This window comes from Chiloscyllium plagiosum, unplaced genomic scaffold, assembly GCF_037043375.1.
Source record: "Chiloscyllium plagiosum isolate Xiang-an unplaced genomic scaffold, Cpla_swu_hap1 HiC_scaffold_31, whole genome shotgun sequence".
Taxonomy (NCBI): domain Eukaryota; kingdom Metazoa; phylum Chordata; class Chondrichthyes; order Orectolobiformes; family Hemiscylliidae; genus Chiloscyllium; species Chiloscyllium plagiosum.
Genome location: NW_028270169.1, coordinates 48,539,749 through 48,561,851, shown reverse-complemented (window position 1 = coordinate 48,561,851; position 22,103 = coordinate 48,539,749).

Here is a 22,103-nt window from a genome sequence, read left to right as displayed (position 1 = left end):
GATGTGGTGTTTGTGTAAGTGTGTCAGTGAGTGTGATGCGGTGTTTGTGCCAGTGTGTCAGTGAGTGTGATGTGGTGTTTGTGTAAGTGTGTCAGTGAGTGTGATGCGGTGTTTGCGTAAGTATGTCAGTGAGCGTGATGAGGTGATTGTGGATGTGGGACAATGAGTGTGATGTGGTGTTTGTATACGTTTGACAGTGAGTGCGATGTGGTGTTTGTGTAGTTGTGTCAGTGAGTGTGATGTGGTGGTTGTGTAAGTGTGTCAGTGAGTGTGATATGGTGTTTGTGGAGGTGGTTCAGTGAGTGTGATGTGGTGTTTGTGTAAGTGTGTCAGTGAGTGTGATGTGGTGTTTGTGGAGGTGGGTCAGTGAGTGAGATGCGGTGTTTGTGGAAGTGTGTCAGTGAATGTGATGCGGTGTTTGTGCCAGTGTGTCAGTGAGTATGATGTGGTGTTTGTGTAAGTGTGTCAGTGAGTGTGAAGAGGTGTTTGTGTAAGTGTGGTAGTGAGTGTGATGCGATGTTTGTGGAGGTGGGTCTATGAGTGAGATGCGGTGTTTGTGGAAGTTTGTCAGTGAGTGTGATGTGGTGTTTGTTTAAGTGTGGCTATACGTGTGATGCAGTGTTTGTGTGAGTGTGTCAGTGAGTGCGATGTGGTGTTTGTGTAGTTGTGTCAGTGAGTGTGATGTGGCGTTTGTATAAGTGCGTCAGTGAGTGTGATGCGGTGTTTGTGTAAGTGTCTCAGTGAGCGTGATGAGGTGTTTGTGGAAGTGTGACAATGAGTGTGATGTGGTGTTTGTATACGTTTGTCAGTGAGTGCGATGTGGTGTTTGTGTAGTTGTGTCAGTGAGTGTGATGTGGTGGTTGTGTAAGTGTGTCAGTGAGTGTGATGTGGTGTTTGTGGAGGTGGGTCAGTGAGTGTGATGCGGTGTTTGTGGAAGTGTGTCAGTGAATGTGATGCGGTGTTTGTGCCAGTGTGTCAGTGAGTATGATGTGGTGTTTGTGGAAGTGTGTAAGTGAATGTGATGAGGTGTTTGTGGACGTTTGTCAGTGAGTGTGATGTGGTGTTTGTTTAAGTGTGGCTATACGTGTGATGCAGTGTTTGTGTGAGTGTGTCAGTGAGTGCGATGTGGTGTTTGTGTAAGTGTGCCAGTGTTTGTGTAATGTAATGCTTGTGTAAGTGTGTCAGTGAGTGTGATGTGGTGTTTGTATAAGTGTGTCAGTGAGTGCGATGTGGTGTTTGTATACGTTTGACAGTGAGTGCGATGTGGTGTTTGTGTAGTTGTGTCAGTGAGTGTGATGTGGTGGTTGTGTAAGTGTGTCAGTGAGTGTGATATGGTGTTTGTGGAGGTGGGACAATGAGTGTGATGTGGTGTTTGTATACGTTTGACAGTGAGTGCGATGTGGTGTTTGTGTAGTTGTGTCAGTGAGTGTGATGTGGTGGTTGTGTAAGTGTGTCAGTGAGTGTGATATGGTGTTTGTGGAGGTGGTTCAGTGAGTGTGATGTGGTGCATGTGTAAGTGTGTCAGTGAGTGTGATGTGGTGTTTGTGGAGGTGGGTCAGTGAGTGAGATGCGGTTTTTGTGGAAGTGTGTCAGTGAATGTGATGTGGTGTTTGTGCCAGTGTGTCAGTGAGTATGATGTGGTGTTTGTGTAAGTGTGTCAGTGAGTGTGATGAGGTGTTTGTGTAAGTGTGTTAGTGAGTGTGATGCGATGTTTGTGGAGGTGGGTCTATGAGTGAGATGCGGTGTTTGTGGAAGTGTGTCAGTGAGTGTGATGTGGTGTTTGTGTAAGTGCGTCAGTGAGTGTTATGTAATGTTTGTGAAATTGTTTCAGTGAGTGTGATGCATTGTTTGTGGATGTTTGTCAGTGAGTGAGTCAGTCAGTGTGGTGCGGTGTTCGTGTAAGTGTCAGTGAGTATGATGCGGTGTTTGTGTAATTGTGTCAGTGAGTATGATGTAGTGTTTGTGTAAGTGTGTAAGTGAGTGTAATGTGGTGTTTGTGGAAGTGTGTCAGTCAGTATGATGTAGTGTTTGTGTAAGTGTGTCAGTGCATATGATGCGGTGTTTGTGGACGTGTGTCAGTGATTGTGATGCGGTGTTTGTGGAAATGTGTCAGTCAGTGTGATGTGGTGTTTGTGTAAGTGTGTTAGTGAGTGTGATGTGGTGTTTGTGTAGTTGTGTCAGTGAGTGTGATGTGGTGGATGTATAAGTGTGTCAGTGAGTGTGATATGGTGTTTGTGGAGATGGTTCAGTGAGTGTGATGTTGTGTTTGTGTAAGTGGTTCAGTGAGTGTGATGAGGTGTTTGTGTAAGTGTGTCAGTGAGCGTGATGAGGTGTTTGTGGAAGTGTGACAATGAGTGTGATGTGGTGGTTGTATACGTTTGTCAGTGAGTGCGATGTGGTGTTTGTGTAGTTGTGTCAGTGAGTGTGATGTGGTGGTTGTGTAAGTGTGTCAGTGAGTGTGATGTGGTGTTTGTGTACGTGTGTCAGTGAGTGTGATGTGGTGGTTGTGTACGTGTGTCAGTGAGTGTGATGCGGTGTTTCTGGAGGTGGGTCTGTGAGTGTGTTGTGGGGATGTGTTGGTTGTGTAAGTGTGTCAGTGAGTGTGATGTGGTGGTTGTGTAAGTGTGAAAATGAGTGTGATGTGTGATTGTATAAGTTTGTCAGTGAGTGTGGTGTGGTGGTTGTGTAGGTGTGTCAGTGAGTGTGATGCGATGTTTGTGGAGGTGGGTCTGTGAGTGAAATGCGGTGTTTGTGTAAGTGTGTCAGTGAGTGTGATGTGGTGTTTGTGGAGGTGGGTCTGTGAGTGAGATATGGTGTTTGTGTAAGTGTGTCAGTGAGTGTGATGTGGTTGTTGTGTAAGTGTGTCAGTGAGTGTGATGCGGTGTTTGTGGAGGTGGGTCAGTGAGTGAGATGCGGTGTTTTTGGAAGTGTGTCAGTGAGTGTGATGTGGTGGTTGTGTAAGTGTGTCAGTGAGTGTGATGTGGTGTTTGTGGAGGTGGGTCAGTGAGTGTGATGCGGTGTTTGTGGAAGTGTGTCAGTGAATGTGATGCGGTGTTTGTGCCAGTGTGTCAGTGAGTATGATGTGGTGTTTGTGGAAGTGTGGAAGTGAATGTGATGAGGTGTTTGTGGTCGTTTGTCAGTGAGTGTGATGTGGTGTTTGTTTAAGTGTGGCTATACATGTAATGCAGTGTTTGTGTGTGTGTCAGTGAGTGCGATGTGGTGTTTGTGTAAGTGTGTCAGTGTTTGTGTAATGTAATGCTTGTGTAAGTGTGTCAGTGAGTGTGATGTGGTGTTTGTATAAGTGTGTCAGTGAGTGCGATGTGGTGTTTGTATACGTTTGACAGTGAGTGCGATGTGGTGTTTGTGTAGTTGTGTCAGTGAGTGTGATGTGGTGGTTGTGTAAGTGTGTCAGTGAGTGTGATGTGGCGTTTGTGTAAGTGTGTCAGTGTGTGTGTGGTGAGGTGTTTGTGGAAGTGTGTCAGTGAGAATGATGCGGTGATTGTGGAAGTGTGGCAGTGACTGTGGTGAGGTGTTTGGGGAAGTGTGAAAATGAGTGTGGTGTGTGATTGTCTAAGTTTGTCAGTGAGTGTGATGTGGTGTTTGTGTAAGTGTGTCAGTGTTTGTATAATTTTATGTTTGATTAAGTATGTCAGTGAGTGTGATGTGGTGTTTGTGGAGGTGGGTCAGTGAGTGTGATGCGGTGTTTGTGCAAGTGTGTCAGTGAGTATGATGCGGTGATTGTGGAAGTGTGGCAGTGAGTGTGGTGAGGTGTTTGGGGAAGTGTAAAAATGAGTGTGATGTGTGATTGTATAAGTTTGTCAGTGAGTGTGATGTGGTGTTTGTGTAAGTGTGTCAGTGTTTGTATAATTTAATGTTTGAGTAAGTGTGTCAGTGAGTGTGATGCGGTATTTGTGGAGGTGGGTCTGTGAGTGAGATACGGTGGTTGTGTAAGTGTGCCAGTGAGTTCGATGTGGTGTTTGTGGAGGTGGATCTGTGAGTGTGTTGTGGGGTGTGTGTAAGTGTGTCAGTGAGTGTGATGTGGCGGTTGTGTAAGTGTGTCAGTGAGTGTGATGTGGCGTTTGTGTAAGTGTGTCAGTGTGTGTGTGGTGAGGTGTTTGTGGAAGTGTGTCAGTGAGAATGATGCGGTGATTGTGGAAGTGTGGCAGTGACTGTGGTGAGGTGTTTGGGGAAGTGTGAAAATGAGTGTGGTGTGTGATTGTCTAAGTTTGTCAGTGAGTGTGATGTGGTGTTTGTGTAAGTGTGTCAGTGTTTGTATAATTTTATGTTTGATTAAGTGTGTCAGTGAGTGTGATGTGGTGTTTGTGGAGGTGGGTCAGTGAGTGTGATGCGGTGTTTGTGCAAGTGTGTCAGTGAGTATGATGCGGTGATTGTGGAAGTGTGGCAGTGAGTGTGGTGAGGTGTTTGGGGAAGTGTAAAAATGAGTGTGATGTGTGATTGTATAAGTTTGTCAGTGAGTGTGATGTGGTGTTTGTGTAAGTGTGTCAGTGTTTGTATAATTTAATGTTTGAGTAAGTGTGTCAGTGAGTGTGATGTGGTGTTTGTACAAGTGTGTCAGTGAGTGTGATGCGGTGTTTGTGTAAGTGTGTCAGTGAGTGTGATGAGGTGTTTGTGGAAGTGTGACAATGAGTGTGATGAGGTGTTTGTATATGTTTGTCAGTGAGTGTGATGTGGTGGTTGTGTAAGTGTGTCAGTGAGTGTCATATGGTGTTTGTGTAAGTGTGTCAGTGAGTGTGATGAGGTGTTTGTGCAAGTGTGTCAGTGAGTGTGATATGGTGTTTGTATACGTTTGTCAGTGAGTTTGATGTGGTGTTTGTGGAGGTGGTTCAGTGAGTGTGATGTGGTGTTTGTGTAAGTCTGTCAGTGAGTGTGATGCGGTGTTTGTACAAGTGTGTCAGTGAGTGTGATGCGGTGTTTGTGTAAGTGTGTCAGTGAGTGTGATGAGGTGTTTGTGGAAATGTGACAATGAGTGTGATGAGGTGTTTGTATATGTTTGTCAGTGAGTGTGATGTGGTGGTTGTGTAAGTGTGTCAGTGAGTTTGATGCGGTGTTTGTGGAAGTGTGTCAGTGAATGCGATGTGGTGTTTGTGTAAATGTGTCAGTGAGTGTGATATGGTGTTTGTATACGTTTGTCAGTGAGTGTGATGTGGTGTTTGTGGAGGTGGTTCAGTGAGTGTGATGTGGTGTTTGTGTAAGTCTGTCAGTGAGTGTGATGCGGTGTTTGTGCAAGTGTGTCAGTGATTATGATGTGTTGTTTGTGGAAGTGTGTCAGTGAATGTGATGAGGTGTTTGTGGAAGTTTGTCAGTGAGTGTGATGTGGTGTTTGTTTAAGTGTGGCTATACGTGTGATGCAGTGTTTGTGTGAGTGTGTCAGTGAGTGCGATGTGGTGTTTGTGTAGTTGTGTCAGTGAGTGTGATGTGGCGTTTGTATAAGTGTGTCAGTGAGTGTGATGCGGTGTTTGTGTAAGTGTCTCAGTGAGCGTGATGAGGTGTTTGTGGAAGTGTGACAATGAGTGTGATGTGGTGTTTGTATACGTTTGTCAGTGAGTGCGATGTGGTGTTTGTGTAGTTGTGTCAGTGAGTGTGATGTGGTGGTTGTGTAAGTGTGTCAGTGAGTGTGATGTGGTGTTTGTGGAGGTGGGTCAGTGAGTGTGATGCGGTGTTTGTGGAAGTGTGTCAGTGAATGTGATGCGGTCTTTGTGCCAGTGTGTCAGTGAGTATGATGTGGTGTTTGTGGAAGTGTGTAAGTGAATGTGATGAGGTGTTTGTGGACGTTTGTCAGTGAGTGTGATGTGGTGTTTGTTTAAGTGTGGCTATACGTGTAATGCAGTGTTTGTGTGTGTGTCAGTGAGTGCGATGTGGTGTTTGTGTAAGTGTGTCAGTGTTTGTGTAATGTAATGCTTGTGTAAGTGTGTCAGTGAGTGTGATGTGGTGTTTGTATAAGTGTGTCAGTGAGTGCGATGTGGTGTTTGTATACGTTTGACAGTGAGTGCGATGTGGTGATTGTGTAGTTGTGTCAGTGAGTGTGATGTGGTGGTTGTGTAAGTGTGTCAGTGAGTGTGATATGGTGTTTGTGGAGGTGGTTCAGTGAGTGTGATGTGGTGTTTGTGTAAGTGTGTCAGTGAGTGTGATGCGGTGTTTGTGCCAGTGTGTCAGTGAGTGTGATGTGGTGTTTGTGTAAGTGTGTCAGTGAGTGTGATGCGGTGTTTGCGTAAGTGTGTCAGTGAGCGTGATGAGGTGTTTGTGGAAGTGGGACAATGAGTGTGATGTGGTGTTTGTATACGTTTGACAGTGAGTGCGATGTGGTGTTTGTGTAGTTGTGTCAGTGAGTGTGATGTGGTGGTTGTGTAAGTGTGTCAGTGAGTGTGATATGGTGTTTGTGGAGGTGTTTCAGTGAGTGTGATGTGGTGTTTGTGTAAGTGTGTCAGTGAGTGTGATGTGGTGTTTGTGGATGTTTGTCAGTGAGTGAGTCAGTCAGTGTGGTGCGGTGTTCGTGTAAGTGTCAGTGAGTATGATGCGGTGTTTGTGTAATTGTGTCAGTGTGTATGATGTAGTGTTTGTGTAAGTGTGTAAGTGAGTGTGATGTGGTGTTTGTGTAAGTGTGTTAGTGAGTGTGATGTGGTGTTTGTGTAGTTGTGTCAGTGAGTGTGATGTGGTGGATGTATAAGTGTGTCAGTGAGTGTGATATGGTGTTTGTGGAGATGGTTCAGTGAGTGTGATGTTGTGTTTGTGTAAGTGGTTCAGTGAGTGTGATGAGGTGTTTGTGTAAGTGTGTCAGTGAGCGTGATGTGGTGGTTGTGTAAGAGTGTTAGTGAGTGTGATGCGGTGTTTGTGGAGGTGGGTCTATGAGTGAGATGCGGTGTTTGTGGAAGTGTGTCAGTGAGTGCGATGTGGTGTTTGTATAAGTGTGTCAGTGAGTGTGACGTGGTGTTTGTGTACGTGTGTCAGTGAGTGTGATGTGGTGGTTGTATACGTTTGACAGTGAGTGCGATGTGGTGTTTGTGTAGTTGTGTCAGTGAGTGTGATGTGGTGGTTGTGTAAGTGTGTCAGTGAGTGTGATATGGTGTTTGTGGAGGTGGTTCAGTGAGTGTGATGTGGTGTTTGTGTAAGTGTGTCAGTGAGTGTGATGTGGTGTTTGTGGAGGTGGGTCAGTGAGTGAGATGCGGTGTTTGTGGAAGTGTGTCAGTGAATGTGATGCGGTGTTTGTGCCAGTGTGTCAGTGAGTATGATGTGGTGTTTGTGTAAGTGTGTCAGTGAGTGTGATGAGGTGTTTGTGAAAGTGTGGTAGTGAGTGTGATGCGATGTTTGTGGAGCTGGGTCTATGAGTGAGATGCGGTGTTTGTGGAAGTGTGTCAGTGAATGCGATGTGGTGTTTGTGTAAATGTGTCAGTGAGTGTGATGTGGTGTTTGTGTAAGTGTGTCAGTGAGTGTGATGTGGTGGTTGTGTAAGTGTGTCAGTGAGTTTGATGCGGTATTTGTGGAGGTGGGTCTGTGAGTGAGATACGGTGGTTGTGTAAGTGTGCCAGTGAGTTCGATGTGGTGTTTGTGGAGGTGGATCTGTGAGTGTGTTGTGGGGTGTGTGTAAGTGTGTCAGTGAGTGTGATGTGGCGGTTGTGTAAGTGTGTCAGTGAGTGTGATGTGGCGTTTGTGTAAGTGTGTCAGTGTGTGTGGTGAGGTGTTTGTGGAAGTGTGTCAGTGAGAATGATGCGGTGATTGTGGAAGTGTGGCAGTGACTGTGGTGAGGTGTTTGGGGAAGTGTGAAAATGAGTGTGATGTGTGATTGTCTAAGTTTGTCAGTGAGTGTGATGTGGTGTTTGTGTAAGTGTGTCAGTGTTTGTATAATTTAATGTTTGAGTAAGTGTGTCAGTGAGTGTGATGTGGTGTTTTTGGAGGTGGGTCAGTGAGTGTGATGCGGTGTTTGTGCAAGTGTGTCAGTGAGTATGATGCGGTGATTGTGGAAGTGTGGCAGTGAGTGTGGTGAGGTGTTTGGGGAAGTGTAAAAATGAGTGTGATGTGTGATTGTATAAGTTTGTCAGTGAGTGTGATGTGGTGTTTGTGTAAGTGTGTCAGTGTTTGTATAATTTAATGTTTGAGTAAGTGTGTCAGTGAGTGTGATGTGGTGTTTGTACAAGTGTGTCAGTGAGTGTGATGCGGTGTTTGTGTAAGTGTGTCAGTGAGTGTGATGAGGTGTTTGTGGAAGTGTGACAATGAGTGTGATGAGGTGTTTGTATATGTTTGTCAGTGAGTGTGATGTGGTGGTTGTGTAAGTGTGTCAGTGAGTGTCATATGGTGTTTGTGTAAGTGTGTCAGTGAGTGTGATGAGGTGTTTGTGCAAGTGTGTCAGTGAGTGTGATATGGTGTTTGTATACGTTTGTCAGTGAGTGTGATGTAGTGTTTGTGGAGGTGGTTTAGTGAGTGTGATGTGGTGTTTGTGTAAGTCTGTCAGTGAGTGTGATGCGGTGTTTGTACAAGTGTGTCAGTGAGTGTGATGCGGTGTTTGTGTAAGTGTGTCAGTGAGTGTGATGAGGTGTTTGTGGAAGTGTGACAATGAGTGTGATGAGGTGTTTGTATATGTTTGTCAGTGAGTGTGATGTGGTGGTTGTGTAAGTGTGTCAGTGAGTTTGATGCGGTGTTTGTGGAAGTGTGTCAGTGAATGCGATGTGGTGTTTGTGTAAATGTGTCAGTGAGTGTGATATGGTGTTTGTATACGTTTGTCAGTGAGTGTGATGTGGTGTTTGTGGAGGTGGTTCAGTGAGTGTGATGTGGTGTTTGTGTAAGTCTGTCAGTGAGTGTGATGCGGTGTTTGTGCAAGTGTGTCAGTGATTATGATGTGTTGTTTGTGGAAGAGTGTCAGTGAATGTGATGAGGTGTTTGTGGAAGTTTGTCAGTGAGTGTGATGTGGTGTTTGTTTAAGTGTGGCTATACGTGTGATGCAGTGTTTGTGTGAGTGTGTCAGTGAGTGCGATGTGGTGTTTGTGTAGTTGTGTCAGTGAGTGTGATGTGGCATTTGTATAAGTGTGTCAGTGAGTGTGATGCGGTGTTTGTGTAAGTGTCTCAGTGAGCGTGATGAGGTGTTTGTGGAAGTGTGACAATGAGTGTGATGTGGTGTTTGTATACGTTTGTCAGTGAGTGCGATGTGGTGTTTGTGTAGTTGTGTCAGTGAGTGTGATGTGGTGGTTGTGTAAGTGTGTCAGTGAGTGTGATGTGGTGTTTGTGGAGGTGGGTCAGTGAGTGTGATGCGGTGTTTGTGGAAGTGTGTCAGTGAATGTGATGCGGTGTTTGTGCCAGTGTGTCAGTGAGTATGATGTGGTGTTTGTGGAAGTGTGTAAGTGAATGTGATGAGGTGTTTGTGGACGTTTGTCAGTGAGTGTGATGTGGTGTTTGTTTAAGTGTGGCTATACGTGTAATGCAGTGTTTGTGTGTGTGTCAGTGAGTGTGATGTGGTGTTTGTGTAAGTGTGTCAGTGTTTGTGTAATGTAATGCTTGTGTAAGTGTGTCAGTGAGTGTGATGTGGTGTTTGGAAAATGTGTGTCAGTGAGTGCGATGTGGTGTTTGTATACGTTTGACAGTGAGTGCGATGTGGTGATTGTGTAGTTGTGTCAGTGAGTGTGATGTGGTGGTTGTGTAAGTGTGTCAGTGAGTGTGATATGGTGTTTGTGGAGGTGGTTCAGTGAGTGTGATGTGGTGTTTGTGTAAGTGTGTCAGTGAGTGTGATGCGGTGTTTGTGCCAGTGTGTCAGTGAGTGTGATGTGGTGTTTGTGTAAGTGTGTCAGTGAGTGTGATGCGGTGTTTGCGTAAGTGTGTCAGTGAGCGTGATGAGGTGTTTGTGGAAGTGGGACAATGAGTGTGATGTGGTGTTTGTATACGTTTGACAGTGAGTGCGATGTGGTGTTTGTGTAGTTGTGTCAGTGAGTGTGATGTGGTGGTTGTGTAAGTGTGTCAGTGAGTGTGATATGGTGTTTGTGGAGGTGGTTCAGTGAGTGTGATGTGGTGTTTGTGTAAGTGTGTCAGTGAGTGTGATGTGGTGTTTGTGGAGGTGGGTCAGTGAGTGAGATGCGGTGTTTGTGGAAGTGTGTCAGTGAATGTGAAGCGGTGTTTGTGCCAGTGTGTCAGTGAGTATGATGTGGTGTTTGTGTACGTGTGTCAGTGAGTGTGATGCGGTGTTTGTGCAAGTGTGTCAGTGATTATGATGTGTTGTTTGTGGAAGTGTGTCAGTGAATGTGATGAGGTGTTTGTGGAAGTTTGTCAGTGAGTGTGATGTGGTGTTTGTTTAAGTGTGGCTATACGTGTGATGCAGTGTTTGTGTGAGTGTGTCAGTGAGTGCGATGTGGTGTTTGTGTAGTTGTGTCAGTGAGTGTGATGTGGCATTTGTATAAGTGTGTCAGTGAGTGTGATGCGGTGTTTGTGTAAGTGTCTCAGTGAGCGTGATGTGGTGTTTGTGGAAGTGTGACAATGAGTGCGATGTGGTGTTTGTATACGTTTGTCAGTGAGTGCGATGTGGTGTTTGTGTAGTTGTGTCAGTGAGTGTGATGTGGTGGTTGTGTAAGTGTGTCAGTGAGTGTGATATGGTGTTTGTGGAGGTGGTTCAGTGAGTGTGATGTGGTGTTTGTGTAAGTGTGTCAGTGAGTGTGATGCGGTGTTTGTGCCAGTGTGTCAGTGAGTGTGATGTGGTGTTTGTGTAAGTGTGTCAGTGAGTGTGATGCGGTGTTTGCGTAAGTGTGTCAGTGAGCGTGATGAGGTGTTTGTGGAAGTGGGACAATGAGTGTGATGTGGTGTTTGTATACGTTTGACAGTGAGTGCGATGTGGTGTTTGTGTAGTTGTGTCAGTGAGTGTGATGTGGTGGTTGTGTAAGTGTGTCAGTGAGTGTGATATGGTGTTTGTGGAGGTGGTTCAGTGAGTGTGATGTGGTGTTTGTGTAAGTGTGTCAGTGAGTGTGATGTGGTGTTTGTGGAGGTGGGTCAGTGAGTGAGATGCGGTGTTTGTGGAAGTGTGTCAGTGAATGTGATGCGGTGTTTGTGCCAGTGTGTCAGTGAGTATGATGTGGTGTTTGTGTAAGTGTGTCAGTCAGTGTGATGAGGTGTTTGTGTAAGTGTGTTAGTGAGTGTGATGCGATGTTTGTGGAGGTGGGTCTATGAGTGAGATGCGGAGTTTGTGGAAGTGTGTCAGTGAATGCGATGTGGTGTTTGTGTAAGTGTGTCAGTGAGTGTGATGCGATGTTTGTGGAGGTGGGTCTATGAGTGAGATGCGGTGTTTGTGGAAGTGTGTCAGTGAATGCGATGTGGTGTTTGTGTAAGTGTATCAGTGAGTGTGATGTGGTGTTTGTGTAAGTGCGTCAGTGAGTGTTATGTAATGTTTGTGAAATTGTTTCAGTGAGTGTGATGCATTGTTTGTGGATGTTTGTCAGTGAGTGAGTCAGTCAGTGTGGTGCGGTGTTCGTGTAAGTGTCAGTGAGTATGATGCGGTGTTTGTGTAATTGTGTCAGTGAGTATGATGTAGTGTTTGTGTAAGTGTGTAAGTGAGTGTAATGTGGTGTTTGTGGAAGTGTGTCAGTCAGTATGATGTAGTGTTTGTGTAAGTGTGTCAGTGCATATGATGCGGTGTTTGTGGATGTGTGTCAGTGATTGTGATGCGGTGTTTGTGGAAATGTGTCAGTCAGTGTGATGTGGTGTTTGTGTAAGTGTGTTAGTGAGTGTGATGTGGTGTTTGTGTAGTTGTGTCAGTGAGTGTGATGTGGTGGATGTATAAGTGTGTCAGTGAGTGTGATATAGTGTTTGTGGAGATGGTTCAGTGAGTGTGATGTTGTGTTTGTGTAAGTGGTTCAGTGAGTGTGATGAGGTGTTTGTGTAAGTGTGTCAGTGAGCGTGATGTGGTGGTTGTGTAAGAGTGTTAGTGAGTGTGATGCGGTGTTTGTGGAGGTGGGTCTATGAGTGAGATGCGGTGTTTGTGGAAGTGTGTCAGTGAGTGCGATGTGGTGTTTGTATAAGTGTGTCAGTGAGTGTGACGTGGTGTTTGTGTACGTGTGTCAGTGAGTGTGATGTGGTGGTTGTGTACGTGTGTCAGTGAGTTTGATGCGGTGTTTGTGGAGGTGGGTCTGTGAGTGAGATACGGTGGTTGTGTAAGTTTGTCAGTGAGTGTGATGCGGTGTTTCTGGAGGTGGGTCTGTGAGTGTGTTGTGGGGATGTGGTGGTTGTGTAAGTGTGTCAGTGAGTGTGATGTGGTGGTTGTGTAAGTGTGAAAATGAGTGTGATGTGTGATTGTATAAGTTTGTCAGTGAGTGTGGTGTGGTGGTTGTGTAGGTGTGTCAGTGAGTGTGATGCGATGTTTGTGGAGGTGGGTCTGTGAGTGAAATGCGGTGTTTGTGTAAGTGTGTCAGTGAGTGTGATGTGGTGTTTGTGGAGGTGGGTCTGTGAGTGAGATGCGGTGTTTTTGGAAGTGTGTCAGTGAGTGTGATGTGGTGGTTGTGTAAGTGTGTCAGTGAGTGTGATGTGGTGTTTGTGGAGGTGGGTCAGTGAGTGTGATGTGGTTGTTGTGTAAGTGTGTCAGTGAGTGTGATGCGGTGTTTGTGGAGGTGGGTCAGTGAGTGAGATGCGGTGTTTTTGGAAGTGTGTCAGTGAGTGTGATGTGGTGGTTGTGTAAGTGTGTCAGTGAGTGTGATGTGGTGTTTGTGGAGGTGGGTCAGTGAGTGTGATGCGGTGTTTGTGGAAGTGTGTCAGTGAATGTGATGCGGTGTTTGCGCCAGTGTGTCACTGAGTATGATGTGGTGTTTGTGGAAGTGTGTAAGTGAATGTGATGAGGTGTTTGTGGTCGTTTGTCAGTGAGTGTGATGTAGTGTTTGTTTAAGTGTGGCTATACATGTAATGCAGTGTTTGTGTGTGTGTCAGTGAGTGCGATGTGGTGTTTGTGTAAGTGTGTCAGTGTTTGTGTAATGTAATGCTTGTGTAAGTGTGTCAGTGAGTGTGATGTGGTGTTTGTATAAGTGTGTCAGTGAGTGCGATGTGGTGTTTGTATACGATTGACAGTGAGTGCGATGTGGTGTTTGTGTAGTTGTGTCAGTGAGTGTGATGTGGTGGTTGTGTAAGTGTGTCAGTGAGTGTGATATGGTGTTTGTGGAGGTGGTTCAGTGAGTGTGATGTGGTGTTTGTGTAAGTGTGTCAGTGAGTGTGATGCGGTGTTTGTGCCAGTGTGTCAGTGAGTGTGATGTGGTGTTTGTGTAAGTGTGTCAGTGAGTGTGATGCGGTGTTTGCGTAAGTGTGTCAGTGAGCGTGATGAGGTGTTTGTGGAAGTGGGACAATGAGTGTGATGTGGTGTTTGTATACGTTTGACAGTGAGTGCGATGTGGTGTTTGTGTAGTTGTGTCAGTGAGTGTGATGTGGTGTTTGTGTAAGTGTGTCAGTGAGTGTGACGTGGTGTTTGTGGAGGTGGGTCAGTGAGTGAGATGCGGTGTTTGTGGAAGTGTGTCAGTGAATGTGATGCGGTGTTTGTGCCAGTGTGTCAGTGAGTATGATGTGGTGTTTGTGTAAGTGTGTCAGTGAGTGTGATGAGGTGTTTGTGTAAGTGTGGTAGTGAGTGTGATGCGATGTTTGTGGAGGTGGGTCTATGAGTGAGATGCGGTGGTTGTGTAAGTGTGCCAGTGAGTTCGATGTGGTGTTTGTGGAGGTGGATCTGTGAGTGTGTTGTGGGAGGTGTGTAAGTGTGTCAGTGAGTGTGGTGTGGCGGTTGTGTAAGTGTGTCAGTGAGTGTGATGTGGCGTTTGTGTAAGTGTGTCAGTGAGTGTGGTGAGGTGTTTGTGTAAGTGTGGTAGTGAGTGTGATGCGATGTTTGTGGAGGTGGGTCTATGAGTGAGATGCGGTGTTTGTGGAAGTGTGTCAGTGAATGCGATGTGGTGTTTGTGTAAATGTGTCAGTGAGTGTGATGTGGTGTTTGTGTAAGTGTGTCAGTGAGTGTGATGTGGTGGTTGTGTAAGTGTGTCAGTGAGTTTGATGCGGTGTTTGTGGAGGTGGGTCTGTGAGTGAGATACGGTGGTTGTGTAAGTGTGCCAGTGAGTTCGATGTGGTGTTTGTGGAGGTGGATCTGTGAGTGTGTTGTGGGAGGTGTGTAAGTGTGTCAGTGAGTGTGGTGTGGCGGTTGTGTAAGTGTGTCAGTGAGTGTGATGTGGCGTTTGTGGAAGTGTGGCAGTGACTGTGGTGAGGTGTTTGGGGAAGTGTGAAAATGAGTGTGATGTGTGATTGTCTAAGTTTGTCAGTGTGTGTGATGTGGTGTTTGTGTAAGTGTGTCAGTGTTTGTATAATTTAATGTTTGAGTAAGTGTGTCAGTGAGTGTGATGTGGTGTTTGTGGAGGTGGGTCAGTGAGTGTGATGCGGTGTTTGTGCAAGTGTGTCAGTGAGTATGATGCGGTGATTGTGGAAGTGTGGCAGTGAGTGTGGTGAGGTGTTTGGGGAAGTGTAAAAATGAGTGTGATGTGTGATTGTATAAGTTTGTCAGTGAGTGTGATGTGGTGTTTGTGTAAGTGTGTCAGTGTTTGTATAATTTAATGTTTGAGTAAGTGTGTCAGTGAGTGTGATGTGGTGTTTGTACAAGTGTGTCAGTGAGTGTGATGCGGTGTTTGTGTAAGTGTGTCAGTGAGTGTGATGAGGTGTTTGTGGAAGTGTGACAATGAGTGTGATGAGGTGTTTGTATATGTTTGTCAGTGAGTGTGATGTGGTGGTTGTGTAAGTGTGTCAGTGAGTGTCATATGGTGTTTGTGTAAGTGTGTCAGTGAGTGTGATGAGGTGTTTGTGCAAGTGTGTCAGTGAGTGTGATATGGTGTTTGTATACGTTTGTCAGTAAGTGTGATGTGGTGTTTGTGGAGGTGGTTCAGTGAGTGTGATGTGGTGTTTGTGTAAGTCTGTCAGTGAGTGTGATGCGGTGTTTGTACAAGTGTGTCAGTGAGTGTGATGCGGTGTTTGTGTAAGTGTGTCAGTGAGTGTGATGAGGTGTTTGTGGAAGTGTGACAATGAGTGTGATGAGGTGTTTGAATATGTTTGTCACTGAGTGTGATGTGGTGGTTGTGTAAGTGTGTCAGTGAGTGTCATATGGTGTTTGTGTAAGTGTGTCAGTGAGTGTGATGAGGTGTTTGTGCAAGTGTGTCAGTGAGTGTGATATGGTGTTTGTATACGTTTGTCAGTGAGTGTGATGTGGTGTTTGTGGAGGTGGTTCAGTGAGTGTGATGTGGTGTTTGTGTAAGTCTGTCAGTGAGTGTGATGCGGTGTTTGTGCAAGTGTGTCAGTGATTATGATGTGTTGTTTGTGGAAGTGTGTCAGTGAATGTGATGAGGTGTTTGTGGAAGTTTGTCAGTGAGTGTGATGTGGTGTTTGTTTAAGTGTGGCTATACGTGTGATGCAGTGTTTGTGTGAGTGTGTCAGTGAGTGCGATGTGGTGTTTGTGTAGGTGTGTCAGTGAGTGTGATGTGGCGTTTGTATAAGTGTGTCAGTGAGTGTGATGCGGTGTTTGTGTAAGTGTCTCAGTGAGCGTGATGAGGTGTTTGTGGAAGTGTGACAATGAGTGTGATGTGGTGTTTGTATACGTTTGTCAGTGAGTGCGATGTGGTGTTTGTGTAGTTGTGTCAGTGAGTGTGATGTGGTGGTTGTGTAAGTGTGTCAGTGAGTGTGATGTGGTGTTTGTGGAGGTGGGTCAGTGAGTGTGATGCGGTGTTTGTGGAAGTGTGTAAGTGAATGTGATGAGGTGTTTGTGGACGTTTGTCAGTGAGTGTGATGTGGTGTTTGTTTAAGTGTGGCTATACGTGTAATGCAGTGTTTGTGTGTGTATCAGTGAGTGCGATGTGGTGTTTGTGTAAGTGTGTCAGTGTTTGTGTAATGTAATGCTTGTGTAAGTGTGTCAGTGAGTGTGATGTGGTGTTTGTATAAGTGTGTCAGTGAGTGCGATGTGGTGTTTGTATACGTTTGACAGTGAGTGCGATGTGGTGTTTGTGTAGTTGTGTCAGTGAGTGTGATGTGGTGGTTGTGTAAGTGTGTCAGTGAGTGTGATATGGTGTTTGTGGAGGTGGTTCAGTGAGTGTGATGTGGTGTTTGTGTAAGTGTGTCAGTGAGTGTGATGCGGTGTTTGTGCCAGTGTGTCAGTGAGTGTGATGTGGTGTTTGTGTAAGTGTGTCAGTGAGTGTGATGCGGTGTTTGCGTAAGTGTGTCAGTGAGCGTGATGAGGTGTTTGTGGAAGTGGGTCAGTGAGTGAGATGCGGTGTTTTTGGAAGTGTGTCAGTGAGTGTGATGTGGTGGTTGTGTAAGTGTGTCAGTGAGTGTGATGTGGTGTTTGTGGAGGTGGGTCAGTGAGTGTGATGCGGTGTTTGTGGAAGTGTGTCAGTGAATGTGATGCGGTGTTTGCGCCAGTGTGTCACTGAGTATGATGTGGTGTTTGTGGAAGTGTGTAAGTGAATGTGATGAGGTGTTTGTGGTCGTTTGTCAGTGAGTGTGATGTGGTGTTTGTTTAAGTGTGGCTATACATGTAATGCAGTGTTTGTGTGTGTGTCAGTGAGTGCGATGTGGTGTTTGTGTAAGTGTGTCAGTGTTTGTGTAATGTAATGCTTGTGTAAGTGTGTCAGTGAGTGTGATGTGGTGTTTGTATAAGTGTGTCAGTGAGTGCGATGTGGTGTTTGTATACGATTGACAGTGAGTGCGATGTGGTGTTTGTGTAGTTGTGTCAGTGAGTGTGATGTGGTGGTTGTGTAAGTGTGTCAGTGAGTGTGATATGGTGTTTGTGGAGGTGGTTCAGTGAGTGTGATGTGGTGTTTGTGTAAGTCTGTCAGTGAGTGTGATGCGGTGTTTGTGCCAGTGTGTCAGTGAGTGTGATGTGGTGTTTGTGTAAGTGTGTCAGTGAGTGTGATGCGGTGTTTGCGTAAGTGTGTCAGTGAGCGTGATGAGGTGTTTGTGGAAGTGGGACAATGAGTGTGATGTGGTGTTTGTATACGTTTGACAGTGAGTGCGATGTGGTGTTTGTGTAGTTGTGTCAGTGAGTGTGATGTGGTGGTTGTGTAAGTGTGTCAGTGAGTGTGATATGGTGTTTGTGGAGGTGGTTCAGTGAGTGTGATGTGGTGTTTGTGTAAGTGTGTCAGTGAGTGTGATGTGGTGTTTGTGGAGGTGGGTCTATGAGTGAGATGCGGTGTTTGTGGAAGTGTGTCAGTGAATGTGATGCGGTGTTTGTGCCAGTGTGTCAGTGAGTATGATGTGGTGTTTGTGTAAGTGTGTCTGTGAGTGTGATGAGGTGTTTGTGAAAGTGTGGTAGTGAGTGTGATGCGATGTTTGTGGAGGTGGGTCTATGAGTGAGATGCGGTGTTTGTGGAAGTGTGTCAGTGAATGCGATGTGGTGTTTGTGTAAATGTGTCAGTGAGTGTGATGTGGTGTTTGTGTAAGTGTGTCAGTGAGTGTGATGTGGTGGTTGTGTAAGTGTGTCAGTGAGTTTGATGCGGTGTTTGTGGAGGTGGGTCTGTGAGTGAGATACGGTGGTTGTGTAAGTGTGCCAGTGAGTTCGATGTGGTGTTTGTGGAGGTGGATCTGTGAGTGTGTTGTGGGGGGTGTGTAAGTGTGTCAGTGAGTGTGATGTGGCGGTTGTGTAAGTGTGTCAGTGAGTGTGATGTGGCGTTTGTGTAAGTGTGTCAGTGAGTGTGGTGAGGTGTTTGTGGAAGTCTGTCAGTGAGAATGATGCGGTGATTGTGGAAGTGTGGCAGTGACTGTGGTGAGGTGTTTGGGGAAGTGTGAAAATGAGTGTGATGTGTGATTGTCTACGTTTGTCAGTGAGTGTGATGTGGTGTTTGTGTAAGTGTGTCAGTGTTTGTATAATTTAATGTTTGAGTAAGTGTGTCAGTGAGTGTGATGTGGTGTTTGTGGAGGTGGGTCAGTGAGTGTGATGCGGTGTTTGTGCAAGTGTGTCAGTGAGTATGATGCGGTGATTGTGGAAGTGTGGCAGTGAGTGTGGTGAGGTGTTTGGGGAAGTGTAAAAATGAGTGTGATGTGTGATTGTATAAGTTTGTCAGTGAGTGTGATGTGGTGTTTGTGGAAGTGTGTCAGTGAATGTGATGCGGTGTTTGCGCCAGTGTGTCACTGAGTATGATGTGGTGTTTGTGGAAGTGTGTAAGTGAATGTGATGAGGTGTTTGTGGTCGTTTGTCAGTGAGTGTGATGTAGTGTTTGTTTAAGTGTGGCTATACATGTAATGCAGTGTTTGTGTGTGTGTCAGTGAGTGCGATGTGGTGTTTGTGTAAGTGTGTCAGTGTTTGTGTAATGTAATGCTTGTGTAAGTGTGTCAGTGAGTGTGATGTGGTGTTTGTATAAGTGTGTCAGTGAGTGCGATGTGGTGTTTGTATACGATTGACAGTGAGTGCGATGTGGTGTTTGAGTAGTTGTGTCAGTGAGTGTGATGTGGTGGTTGTGTAAGTGTGTCAGTGAGTGTGATATGGTGTTTGTGGAGGTGGTTCAGTGAGTGTGATGTGGTGTTTGTGTAAGTGTGTCAGTGAGTGTGATGCGGTGTTTGTGCCAGTGTGTCAGTGAGTGTGATGTGGTGTTTGTGTAAGTGTGTCAGTGAGTGTGATGCGGTGTTTGCGTAAGTGTGTCAGTGAGCGTGATGAGGTGTTTGTGGAAGTGGGACAATGAGTGTGATGTGGTGTTTGTATACGTTTGACAGTGAGTGCGATGTGGTGTTTGTGTAGTTGTGTCAGTGAGTGTGATGTGGTGTTTGTGTAAGTGTGTCAGTGAGTGTGACGTGGTGTTTGTGGAGGTGGGTCAGTGAGTGAGATGCGGTGTTTGTGGAAGTGTGTCAGTGAATGTGATGCGGTGTTTGTGCCAGTGTGTCAGTGAGTATGATGTGGTGTTTGTGTAAGTGTGTCAGTGAGTGTGATGAGGTGTTTGTGTAAGTGTGGTAGTGAGTGTGATGCGATGTTTGTGGAGGTGGGTCTATGAGTGAGATGCGGTGGTTGTGTAAGTGTGCCAGTGAGTTCGATGTGGTGTTTGTGGAGGTGGATCTGTGAGTGTGTTGTGGGAGGTGTGTAAGTGTGTCAGTGAGTGTGGTGTGGCGGTTGTGTAAGTGTGTCAGTGAGTGTGATGTGGCGTTTGTGTAAGTGTGTCAGTGAGTGTGGTGAGGTGTTTGTGTAAGTGTGGTAGTGAGTGTGATGCGATGTTTGTGGAGGTGGGTCTATGAGTGAGATGCGGTGTTTGTGGAAGTGTGTCAGTGAATGCGATGTGGTGTTTGTGTAAATGTGTCAGTGAGTGTGATGTGGTGTTTGTGTAAGTGTGTCAGTGAGTGTGATGTGGTGGTTGTGTAAGTGTGTCAGTGAGTTTGATGCGGTGTTTGTGGAGGTGGGTCTGTGAGTGAGATACGGTGGTTGTGTAAGTGTGCCAGTGAGTTCGATGTGGTGTTTGTGGAGGTGGATCTGTGAGTGTGTTGTGGGAGGTGTGTAAGTGTGTCAGTGAGTGTGGTGTGGCGGTTGTGTAAGTGTGTCAGTGAGTGTGATGTGGCGTTTGTGGAAGTGTGGCAGTGACTGTGGTGAGGTGTTTGGGGAAGTGTGAAAATGAGTGTGATGTGTGATTGTCTAAGTTTGTCAGTGTGTGTGATGTGGTGTTTGTGTAAGTGTGTCAGTGTTTGTATAATTTAATGTTTGAGTAAGTGTGTCAGTGAGTGTGATGTGGTGTTTGTGGAGGTGGGTCAGTGAGTGTGATGCGGTGTTTGTGCAAGTGTGTCAGTGAGTATGATGCGGTGATTGTGGAAGTGTGGCAGTGAGTGTGGTGAGGTGTTTGGGGAAGTGTAAAAATGAGTGTGATGTGTGATTGTATAAGTTTGTCAGTGAGTGTGATGTGGTGTTTGTGTAAGTGTGTCAGTGTTTGTATAATTTAATGTTTGAGTAAGTGTGTCAGTGAGTGTGATGTGGTGTTTGTACAAGTGTGTCAGTGAGTGTGATGCGGTGTTTGTGTAAGTGTGTCAGTGAGTGTGATGAGGTGTTTGTGGAAGTGTGACAATGAGTGTGATGAGGTGTTTGTATATGTTTGTCAGTGAGTGTGATGTGGTGGTTGTGTAAGTGTGTCAGTGAGTGTCATATGGTGTTTGTGTAAGTGTGTCAGTGAGTGTGATGAGGTGTTTGTGCAAGTGTGTCAGTGAGTGTGATATGGTGTTTGTATACGTTTGTCAGTGAGTGTGATGTGGTGTTTGTGGAGGTGGTTCAGTGAGTGTGATGTGGTGTTTGTGTAAGTCTGTCAGTGAGTGTGATGCGGTGTTTGTACAAGTGTGTCAGTGAGTGTGATGCGGTGTTTGTGTAAGTGTGTCAGTGAGTGTGATGAGGTGTTTGTGGAAGTGTGACAATGAGTGTGATGAGGTGTTTGAATATGTTTGTCACTGAGTGTGATGTGGTGGTTGTGTAAGTGTGTCAGTGAGTGTCATATGGTGTTTGTGTAAGTGTGTCAGTGAGTGTGATGAGGTGTTTGTGCAAGTGTGTCAGTGAGTGTGATATGGTGTTTGTATACGTTTGTCAGTGAGTGTGATGTGGTGTTTGTGGAGGTGGTTCAGTGAGTGTGATGTGGTGTTTGTGTAAGTCTGTCAGTGAGTGTGATGCGGTGTTTGTGCAAGTGTGTCAGTGATTATGATGTGTTGTTTGTGGAAGTGTGTCAGTGAATGTGATGAGGTGTTTGTGGAAGTTTGTCAGTGAGTGTGATGTGGTGTTTGTTTAAGTGTGGCTATACGTGTGATGCAGTGTTTGTGTGAGTGTGTCAGTGAGTGCGATGTGGTGTTTGTGTAGGTGTGTCAGTGAGTGTGATGTGGCGTTTGTATAAGTGTGTCAGTGAGTGTGATGCGGTGTTTGTGTAAGTGTCTCAGTGAGCGTGATGAGGTGTTTGTGGAAGTGTGACAATGAGTGTGATGTGGTGTTTGTATACGTTTGTCAGTGAGTGCGATGTGGTGTTTGTGTAGTTGTGTCAGTGAGTGTGATGTGGTGGTTGTGTAAGTGTGTCAGTGAGTGTGATGTGGTGTTTGTGGAGGTGGGTCAGTGAGTGTGATGCGGTGTTTGTGGAAGTGTGTAAGTGAATGTGATGAGGTGTTTGTGGACGTTTGTCAGTGAGTGTGATGTGGTGTTTGTTTAAGTGTGGCTATACGTGTAATGCAGTGTTTGTGTGTGTATCAGTGAGTGCGATGTGGTGTTTGTGTAAGTGTGTCAGTGTTTGTGTAATGTAATGCTTGTGTAAGTGTGTCAGTGAGTGTGATGTGGTGTTTGTATAAGTGTGTCAGTGAGTGCGATGTGGTGTTTGTATACGTTTGACAGTGAGTGCGATGTGGTGTTTGTGTAGTTGTGTCAGTGAGTGTGATGTGGTGGTTGTGTAAGTGTGTCAGTGAGTGTGATATGGTGTTTGTGGAGGTGGTTCAGTGAGTGTGATGTGGTGTTTGTGTAAGTGTGTCAGTGAGTGTGATGCGGTGTTTGTGCCAGTGTGTCAGTGAGTGTGATGTGGTGTTTGTGTAAGTGTGTCAGTGAGTGTGATGCGGTGTTTGCGTAAGTGTGTCAGTGAGCGTGATGAGGTGTTTGTGGAAGTGGGTCAGTGAGTGAGATGCGGTGTTTTTGGAAGTGTGTCAGTGAGTGTGATGTGGTGGTTGTGTAAGTGTGTCAGTGAGTGTGATGTGGTGTTTGTGGAGGTGGGTCAGTGAGTGTGATGCGGTGTTTGTGGAAGTGTGTCAGTGAATGTGATGCGGTGTTTGCGCCAGTGTGTCACTGAGTATGATGTGGTGTTTGTGGAAGTGTGTAAGTGAATGTGATGAGGTGTTTGTGGTCGTTTGTCAGTGAGTGTGATGTGGTGTTTGTTTAAGTGTGGCTATACATGTAATGCAGTGTTTGTGTGTGTGTCAGTGAGTGCGATGTGGTGTTTGTGTAAGTGTGTCAGTGTTTGTGTAATGTAATGCTTGTGTAAGTGTGTCAGTGAGTGTGATGTGGTGTTTGTATAAGTGTGTCAGTGAGTGCGATGTGGTGTTTGTATACGATTGACAGTGAGTGCGATGTGGTGTTTGTGTAGTTGTGTCAGTGAGTGTGATGTGGTGGTTGTGTAAGTGTGTCAGTGAGTGTGATATGGTGT